The following is an 11471-nucleotide window of genomic DNA, read 5'->3' as shown; positions in this document are numbered from 1 at the left end:
ATAAACCAATAAATGGTTAATTAAGTTTTACTATAAAGACTCACTAGTACTTTCATAAGTAGACTGAGGCAACTAATTCAACTATTACTAGTTGTATAATTTTGAACCAGCCAATTAGAACCACTTTCATCAAGTTGTCAATAGACGACTAGTACGACCAGAAAGACCGTCTATAGCAACTAGTCGACTATTCTCTAGTTATCCAAGTTCTCAAGTTATACGTATATATTTTAAAATGATCACACCTATATTATGATTAATTTACTAGTAGTTTCATAAGTCGACCGAGGCAACTAGTTCAACTATTACTAGTGGTCTAATTTTGAACTAGCCAACTAGAACGACTTTCATCTAGTTGTCAATAGACGACTAGTACGACCAGAAAGACAGTCTATAACAACTAGTCGACTATTCTCTAGTTATCTAAGTTCTCAAGTTATACTTACGTATTTTAAGATGATCACACCTATATTTTGATTAATTTACTAGTAGTTTCATAAGTCGACCGAGGCAACTAGTTCAACTATTACTAGTTGTCTAATTTTGAACTAGCCAACAAGAACGACTTTCATGAAGTTGTCAATAGACGAATAGTACGACTAGAAAAACCGTCTATAACAACTAGTCGACTATTCTCTAGTTATCCAAGTTCTCAAGTTATACTTGTATATTTTAAGATGATCACACCTATAATTTGATTAATTTACATGATGAAATATCAATTTTATGTTAATTGAGAAATTAAATATGACTAATGAGTTTTTTTCATCGTCATGAAGTTACACCCACGTTGAACACATGAAGACTATGTTATATTACTAGTTGTTATAGTAAATTATAAGTGTTTGGACAATTGAACTTCAATAATGTAAATAAATGATCATATATTTTTCAAATATCATCGTTCAAGTTATATTACTTATTTTTATATGATCTTAGACCTTCAATAATTGTTTAAAATGACAAGTTATAAACCAATAAATGGTTAATTAAGTTTTACTATAAAGACTCACTAGTAGTTTCATAAGTAGACCAAAGCAACTAGTTCAACTATTACTAGTTGTCTAATTTTGAACCAGCCAACTAGAACCACTTTCATCAAGTTGTCAATAGACGACTAGTACGACCAGAAAGACCGTCTATAACAACTAGTCGACTATTCTCTAGTTATCCAAGTTCTCAAGTTATACGTATATATTTTAAGATGATCACACCTATATTTTGATTAATTTACTAGTAGTTTCATAAGTCGACCGAGGCAACTAGTTCAACTATTACTAGTGGTCTAATTTTGAACTAGCCAACTAGAACGACTTTCATCTAGTTGTCAATAGACGACTAGTACGACCAGAAAGACCGTCTATAACAACTAGTCGACTATTCTCTAGTTATCTAAGTTCTCAAGTTATACTTACGTATTTTAAGATGATCACACCTATATTTTGATTAATTTACTAGTAGTTTCATAAGTCGACCGAGGCAACTAGTTCAACTATTAGTAGTTGTCTAATTTTGAACTAGCCAACAAGAACGACTTTCATGAAGTTGTCAATAGACGAATAGTACGACTAGAAAAACCGTCTATAACAACTAGTCGACTATTCTCTAGTTATCCAAGTTCTCAAGTTATACTTGTATATTTTAAGATGATCACACCTATAATTTGATTAATTTACATGATGAAATATCAATTTTATGTTAATTGAGAAATTAAATATGACTAATGAGTTTTTTTCATCGTCATGAAGTTACACCCACGTTGAACACATGAAGACTATGTTATATTACTAGTTGTTATAGTACATTATAAGTGTTTGGACAATTGAACTTCAATAATGTAAATAAATGATCATATATTTTTCAAATATCATCGTTCAAGTTATATTACTTATTTTTATAAGCTCTTAGACCTTCAATAATTGTTTAAAATGACAAGTTATAAACCAATAAATGGTTCATTAAGTTTTACTATAAAGACTCACTACTAGTTTCATAAGTAGACCAAACCAACTAGTTCAACTATTACTAGTTGTCTAATTTTGAACCAGCCAACTAGAACCACTTTCATCAAGTTGTCAATAGACGACTAGTACGACCAGAAAGACCGTCTATAACAACTAGTCGACTATTCTCTAGTTATCCAAGTTCTCAAGTTATACGTATATATTTTAAGATGATCACACCTATATTTTGATTAATTTACTAGTAGTTTCATAAGTCGACCGAGGCAACTAGTTCAACTATTACTAGTGGTCTAATTTTGAACTAGCCAACTAGAACGACTTTCATCTAGTTGTCAATAGACGACTAGTACGACCAGAAAGACCGTCTATAACCACTAGTCGACTATTCTCTAGTTATCTAAGTTCTCAAGTTATACTTACATATTTTAAGATGATCACACCTATATTTTGATTAATTTACTAGTAGTTTCATAAGTCGACCGAGGCAACTAGTTCAACTATTACTAGTTGTCTAATTTTGAACTAGCCAACTAGAACGACTTTCATGAAGTTGTCAATAGACGAATAGTACGACTAGAAAGACCGTCTATAACAACTAGTCGACTATTATCTAGTTATCCAAATTCTCAAGTTATACTTGTATATTTTAAGATGATCACACCTATATTTTGATTAATTTACATGATGAAATATCAATTTTATGTTAATTGAGAAATTAAATATGACTAAGGAGTTTTTTTCATCGTCATGAAGTTACACCCACGTTGAACACATGAAGACTATGTTATATTACTAGTTGTTATAGTAAATTATAAGTGTTTGAAAAATTGAACTTCAATAATGTAAATAAATGATCATATATTTTTCAAATATCATCGTTCAAGTTATATTACTTATTTTGATAAGATCTTAGACCTTCAATAATTATTTAAAATGACAAGTTATAAACCAATAAATGGTTAATTAAGTTTGACCATAAAGACTCACTAGTACTTTCATAAGTAGACCGAGGCAAATAATTCAACTATTACTAGTTGTTTAATTTTGAACCAGCCAACTAGAACCACTTTCATCAAGTTGTCAATAGACGACTAGTACGACCAGAAAGACCGTCTATAACAACTAGTCGACTATTCTCTAGTTATCCAAGTTCTCAAGTTATACGTATATATTTTAAAATGATCACACCTATATTTTGATTAATTTACTAGTAGTTTCATAAGTCGACCGAGGCAACTAGTTCAACTATTACTAGTGGTCTAATTTTGAACTAGCCAACTAGAACGACTTTCATCTAGTTGTCAATAGACGACTAGTACGACCAGAAAGACAGTCTATAACAACTAGTCGACTATTCTCTAGTTATCTAAGTTCTCAAGTTATACTTACGTATTTTAAGATGATCAAACCTATATTTTGATTAATTTACTAGTAGTTTCATAAGTCGACCGAGGCAACTAGTTCAACTATTACTAGTTGTCTAATTTTGAACTAGCCAACTAGAACGACTTTCATGAAGTTGTCAATAGACGAATAGTACGACTAGAAAGACCGTTTATAACAACTAGTCGACTATTCTCTAGTTATCCAAATTCTCAAGTTATACTTGTATATTTTAAGATGATCACACCTATATTTTGATTAATTTACATGATGAAATATCAATTTTACGTTAATTGAGAAATTAAATATGACTAATGAGTTTTTTTCATCGTCATGAAGTTACACCCACGTTGAACACATGAAGACTATGTTATATTACTAGTTGTTATAGTAAATTATAAGTGTTTGAAAAATTGAACTTCAATAATGTAAATAAATGATCATATATTTTTCAAAAATCATCGTTCAAGTTATATTACTTATTTTGATAAGATCTTAGACCTTCAATAATTGTTTAAAATGACAAGTTATAAACCAATAAATGGTTAATTAAGTTTGACCATAAAGACTCACTAGTACTTTCATAAGTAGACCGAGGCAACTAATTCAACTATTACTAGTTGTATAATTTTGAACCAGCCAACTAGAACCACTTTCATCAAGTTGTCAATAGACGACTAGTACGACCAGAAAGACCGTCTATAACAACTAGTCGACTATTCTCTAGTTATCCAAGTTCTCAAGTTATACGTATATATTTTAAAATGATCACACCTATATTTTGATTAATTTACTAGTAGTTTCATAAGTCGACCGAGGCAACTAGTTCAACTATTACTAGTGGTCTAATTTTGAACTAGCCAACTAGAACGACTTTCATCTAGTTGTCAATAGACGACTAGTACGACCAGAAAGACCGTCTATAACAACTAGTCCACTATTCTCTAGTTATCTAAGTTCTCAAGTTATACTTACGTATTTTAAGATGATCACACCTATATTTTGATTAATTTACTAGTAGTTTCATAAGTCGACCGAGGCAACTAGTTCAACTATTACTAGTTGTCTAATTTTGAACTAGCCAACAAGAACGACTTTCATGAAGTTGTCAATAGACGAATAGTACGACTAGAAAAACCGTCTATAACAACTAGTCGACTATTCTCTAGTTATCCAAGTTCTCAAGTTATACTTGTATATTTTAAGATGATCACACCTATAATTTGATTAATTTACATGATGAAATATCAATTTTATGTTAATTGAGAGATTAAATATGACTAATGAGTTTTTTTCATCGTCATGAAGTTACACCCACGTTGAACACATGAAGACTATGTTATATTACTAGTTGTTATAGTAAATTATAAGTGTTTGGACAATTGAACTTCAATAATGTAAATAAATGATCATATATTTTTCAAATATCATCGTTCAAGTTATATTACTTATTTTTATAAGATCTTAGACCTTCAATAATTGTTTAAAATGACAAGTTATAAACCAATAAATGGTTAATTAAGTTTTACTATAAAGACTCACTAGTAGTTTCATAAGTAGACCAAAGCAACTAGTTCAACTATTACTAGTTGTCTAATTTTGAACCAGCCAACTAGAACCACTTTCATCAAGTTGTCAATAGACGACTAGTACGACCAGAAAGACCGTCTATAACAACTAGTCGACTATTCTCTAGTTATCCAAGTTCTCAAGTTATACGTATATATTTTAAGATGATCACACCTATATTTTGATTAATTTACTAGTAGTTTCATAAGTCGACCGAGGCAACTAGTTCAACTATTACTAGTGGTCTAATTTTGAACTAGCCAAATAGAACGACTTTCATCTAGTGGTCAATAGAGGACTAGTACGACCAGAAAGACCGTCTATAACAACTAGTCGACTATTCTCTAGTTATCTAAGTTCTCAAGTTATACTTACGTATTTTAAGATGATCACACCTATATTTTGATTAATTTACTAGTAGTTTCATAAGTCGACCGAGGCAACTAGTTCAACTATTACTAGTTGTCTAATTTTGAACTAGCCAACAAGAACGACTTTCATGAAGTTGTCAATAGACGAATAGTACGACTAGAAAAACCGTCTATAACAACTAGTCGACTATTCTCTAGTTATCCAAGTTCTCATGTTATACTTGTATATTTTAAGATGATCACACCTATAATTTGATTAATTTACATGATGAAATATCAATTTTATGTTAATTGAGAAATTAAATATGACTAATGAGTTTTTTTCATCGTCATGAAGTTACACCCACGTTGAACACATGAAGACTATGTTATATTACTAGTTGTTATAGTAAATTATAAGTGTTTGAAAAATTGAACTTCAATAATGTAAATAAATGATCATATATTTTCAAATATCATCGTTCAAGTTATATTACTTATTTTTATAAGATCTTAGACCTTCAATAATTGTTTAAAATGACAAGTTATAAACCAATAAATGGTTAATTAAGTTTGACTATAAAGACTCACTAGTACTTTCATAAGTAGACCGAGGCAACTAGTTCAACTATTACTAGTTGTCTAATTTTGAACCAGCCAACTAGAACCACTTTCATCAAGTTGTCAATAGACGACTAGTACGACCAGAAAGACCGTCTATAACAACTAGTCGACTATTCTCTAGTTATCCAAGTTCTCAAGTTATACGTATATATTTTAAGATGATCACACCTATATTTTGATTAATTTACTAGTAGTTTCATAAGTCGACCGAGGCAACTAGTTCAACTATTACTAGTGGTCTAATTTTGAACTAGCCAACTAGAACGACTTTCATCTAGTTGTCAATAGACGACTAGTACGACCAGAAAGACCGTCTATAACCACTAGTCGACTATTCTCTAGTTATCTAAGTTCTCAAGTTATACTTACATATTTTAAGATGATCACACCTATATTTTGATTAATTTACTAGTAGTTTCATAAGTCGACCGAGGCAACTAGTTCAACTATTACTAGTTGTCTAATTTTGAACTAGCCAACTAGAACGACTTTCATGAAGTTGTCAATAGACGAATAGTACGACTAGAAAGACCGTCTATAACAACTAGTCGACTATTATCTAGTTATCCAAATTCTCAAGTTATACTTGTATATTTTAAGATGATCACACCTATATTTTGATTAATTTACATGATGAAATATCAATTTTATGTTAATTGAGAAATTAAATATGACTAAGGAGTTTTTTTCATCGTCATGAAGTTACACCCACGTTGAACACATGAAGACTATGTTATATTACTAGTTGTTATAGTAAATTATAAGTGTTTGAAAAATTGAACTTCAATAATGTAAATAAATGATCATATATTTTTCAAATATCATCGTTCAAGTTATATTACTTATTTTGATAAGATCTTAGACCTTCAATAATTATTTAAAATGACAAGTTATAAACCAATAAATGGTTAATTAAGTTTGACCATAAAGACTCACTAGTACTTTCATAAGTAGACCGAGGCAAATAATTCAACTATTACTAGTTGTTTAATTTTGAACCAGCCAACTAGAACCACTTTCATCAAGTTGTCAATAGACGACTAGTACGACCAGAAAGACCGTCTATAACAACTAGTCGACTATTCTCTAGTTATCCAAGTTCTCAAGTTATACGTATATATTTTAAGATGATCACACCTATATTTTGATTAATTTACTAGTAGTTTCATAAGTCGACCGAGGCAACTAGTTCAACTATTACTAGTGGTCTAATTTTGAACTAGCCAACTAGAACGACTTTCATCTAGTTGTCAATAGACGACTAGTACGACCAGAAAGACCGTCTATAACAACTAGTCGACTATTCTCTAGTTATCTAAGTTCTCAAGTTATACTTACGTATTTTAGGATGATCACACCTATATTTTGATTAATTTACTAGTAGTTTCATAAGTCGACCGAGGCAACTAGTTCAACTATTACTAGTTGTCTAATTTTGAACTAGCCAACTAGAACGACTTTCATGAAGTTGTCAATAGACGAATAGTACGACTAGAAAGACCGTCTATAACAACTAGTCGACTATTCTCTAGTTATCCAAGTTCTCAAGTTATACTTGTATATTTTAAGATGATCACACCTATATTTTGATTAATTTACATGATGAAATATCAATTTTATGTTAATTGAGAAATTAAATATGACTAAGGAGTTTTTTTCATCGTCATGAAGTTACACCCACGTTGAACACATGAAGACTATGTTTTATTACTAGTTGTTATAGTAAATTATAAGTGTTTGAAAAATTGAACTTCAATAATGTAAATAAATGATCATATATTTTTCAAATATCATCGTTCAAGTTATATTACTTATTTTTATAAGATCTTAGACCTTCAATAATTGTTTAAAATGACAAGTTATAAACCAATAAATGGTTAATTAAGTTTAACTATAAAGACTCACTAGTAGTTTCATAAGTAGACCGAGGCAACTAGTTCAACTATCACTAGTTGTCTAATTTTGAACCAGCCAACTAGAACCACTTTCATCAAGTTGTCAATAAACGACTAGTACGACCAGAAAGACCGTCTATAACAACTAGTCGACTATTCTCTAGTTATCCAAGTTCTCAAGTTATACGTATATATTTTAAGATGATCACACCTATATTTTGATTAATTTACTAGTAGTTTCATAAGTCGACCAAGGCAACTAGTTCAACTATTACTAGTGGTCTAATTTTGAACTAGCCAACTAGAACGACTTTCATCTAGTTGTCAATAGACGACTAGTACGACCAGAAAGACCGCCTATAACCACTAGTCGACTATTCTCTAGTTATCTAAGTTCTCAAGTTATACTTACGTATTTTAAGATGATCACACCTATATTTTGATTAATTTACTAGTAGTTTCATAAGTCGACCGAGGCAACTAGTTCAACTATTACTAGTTGTCTAATTTTGAACTAGCCAACTAGAACGACTTTCATGAAGTTGTCAATAGACGAATAGTACGACTAGAAAGACCGTCTATAACAACTAGTCGACTATTCTCTAGTTATCCAAATTCTCAAGTTATACTTGTATATTTTAGGATGATCACACCTATAGTTTGATTAATTTACATGATGAAATATCAATTTTATGTTAATTGAGAAATTAAATATGACTAATGAGTTTTTTTTCATTGTCATGAAGTTACACCCACATTGAAAACATGAAGACTATGTTATATTACTAGTTGTTATAGTAAATTATAAGTGTTTGAAAAATTGAACTTCAATAATGTAAATAAATGATCATATATTTTTCAAATATCATCGTTCAAGTTATATTACTTATTTTTATAAGATCTTAGACCTTCAATAATTGTTTAAAATGACAAGTTATAAACCAATAAATGGTTAATTAAGTTTTACTATAAAGACTCACTAGTAGTTTCATAAGTAGACCAAAGCTACTAGTTCAACTATTACTAGTTGTCTAATTTTGAACCAGCCAACTAGAACCACTTTCATCAAGTTGTCAATAGACGACTAGTATGACCAAAAAGACCGTCTATAACAACTAGTCGACTATTCTCTAGTTATCCAAGTTCTCAAGTTATACGTATATATTTTAAGATGATCACACCTATATTTTGATTAATTTACTAGTAGTTTCATAAGTCGACCGAGGCAACTAGTTCAACTATTACTAGTTGTCTAATTTTGAACTAGCCAACTAGAACGACTTTCATGAAGTAGTCAATAGACGAATAGTACGACTAGAAAGACCGTCTATAACAACTAGTAGACTATTCTCTAGTTATCCAAGTTCTCAAGTTATACTTGTATATTTTAAGATGATCACACCTATATTTTGATTAATTTACATGATGAAATATCAATTTTATGTTAATTTAGAAATTAAATATGACTAATGAGTTTTTTTCATCGTTATGAAGTTACACCCACGTTGAACACATGAAGACTATGTTATATTACTAGTTGTTATAGTAAATTATAAGTGTTTGGACAATTGAACTTCAATAATGTAAATAAATGATCATATATTTTTCAAATATCATCGTTCAAGTTATATTACTTATTTTGATAAGATCTTAGACCTTCAATAATTGTTTAAAATGAAAAGTTATAAACCAATAAATGGTTAATTAAGTTTTACTATAAAGACTCACTAGTAGTTTCATAAGTAGACCAAAGCAACTAGTTCAACTATTACTAGTTGTTTAATTTTGAACCAGCCAACTAGAACCACTTTCATCAAGTTGTCAATAGACGACTAGTACGACCAGAAAAACCGTCTATAACAACTAGTCGACTATTCTCTAGTTATCCAAGTTCTCAAGTTATACATATATATTTTAAGATGATCACACTTATATTTTGATTAATTTACTAGTAGTTTCATAAGTCGACCGAGACAACTAGTTCAACTATTACTAGTGGTCTAATTTTGAACTAGCCAACCAGAACGACTTTCATCTAGTTGTCAATAGACGACTAGTACGACCAGAAAGACCGTCTATAACAACTAGTCGACTATTCTCTAGTTATCTAAGTTCTCAAGTTATACTTACGTATTTTAAGATGATCACACCTATATTTTGATTAATTTACTAGTAGTTTCATAAGTCGACCGAGGCAACTAGTTCAACTATTACTAGTTGTCTAATTTTGAACTAGCCAACTAGAACGACTTTCATGAAGTTGTCAATAGACGAATAGTACGACTAGAAAGACCGTCTATAACAACTAATCGACTATTCTCTAGTTATCCAAATTCTCAAGTTATACTTGTATATTTTAAAATGATCACACCTATATTTTGATTAATTTACATGATGAAATATCAATTTTATGTTAATTGAGAAATTAAATATAACTAATAAGTTTTTTTCATCGTCATGAAGTTACACCCACGTTGAACACATGAAGACTATGTTGTATTACTAGTTGTTATAGTAAATTATAAGTGTTTGAAAAATTGAACTTAAATAATGTAAATAAATGATCATATATTTTTCAAATATCATCGTTCAAGTTATATTACTTATTTTTATAAGATCTTAGACCTTCAATAATTGTTTAAAATGACAAGTTATAAACCAATAAATGGTTAATTAAGTTTGACTATAAAGACTCACTAGTAGTTTCATAAGTAGACCGAGGCAACTAGTTCAACTATCACTAGTTGTCTAATTTTGAACCAGCCAACTAGAACCACTTTCATCAAGTTGTCAATAGACGACTAGTACGACCAGAAAAACCGTCTATAACAACTAGTCGACTATTCTCTAGTTATCCAAGTTCTCAAGTTATACATATATATTTTAAGATGATCACACTTATATTTTGATTAATTTACTAGTAGTTTCATAAGTCGACCGAGACAACTAGTTCAACTATTACTAGTTGTCTAATTTTGAACTAGCCAACTAGAACGACTTTCATGAAGTTGTCAATAGACGAATAGTACGACTAGAAAGACCGTCTATAACAACTAGTCGACTATTTTCTAGTTATTCAAGTTCTCAAGTTATACTTGTATATTTTAAGATGATCACACCTATATTTTGATTAATTTACATGATGAAATATCAATTTTATGTTAATTGAGAAATTAAATATGCCTAATGAGTTTTTTTCATCGTCATGAAGTTACACCAACGTTGAACACATGAAGACTATGTTATATTACTAGTTGTTATAGTAAATTATAAGTGTTTGAAAAATTGAACTTCAATAATGTAAATAAATGATCATATATTTTTCAAATATCATCGTTCAAGTTATATTACTTATTTTGATAAGATCTTAGACCTTCAATAATTGTTTAAAATGACAAGTTATAAACCAATAAATGGTTAATTAAGTTTTACTATAAAGACTCACTAGTAGTTTCATAAGTAGACCAAAGCTACTAGTTCAACTATTACTAGTTGTCTAATTTTGAACCAGCCAACTAGAACCACTTTCATCAAGTTGTCAATAGACGACTAGTATGACCAAAAAGACCGTCTATAACAACTAGTCGACTATTCTCTAGTTATCCAAGTTCTCAAGTTATACGTATATATTTTAAGATGATCACACCTATATTTTGATTAATTTACTAGTAGTTTCATAAGTCGAC

This window comes from Urtica dioica, chromosome 5 (genome assembly GCF_054948205.1).
Source record: "Urtica dioica subsp. dioica isolate 48M chromosome 5, U.dioica_male_clone48M_v1_H2, whole genome shotgun sequence".
Taxonomy (NCBI): Eukaryota; Viridiplantae; Streptophyta; class Magnoliopsida; order Rosales; family Urticaceae; genus Urtica; species Urtica dioica.
Note: the sequence above shows the minus strand (reverse complement) of the source record.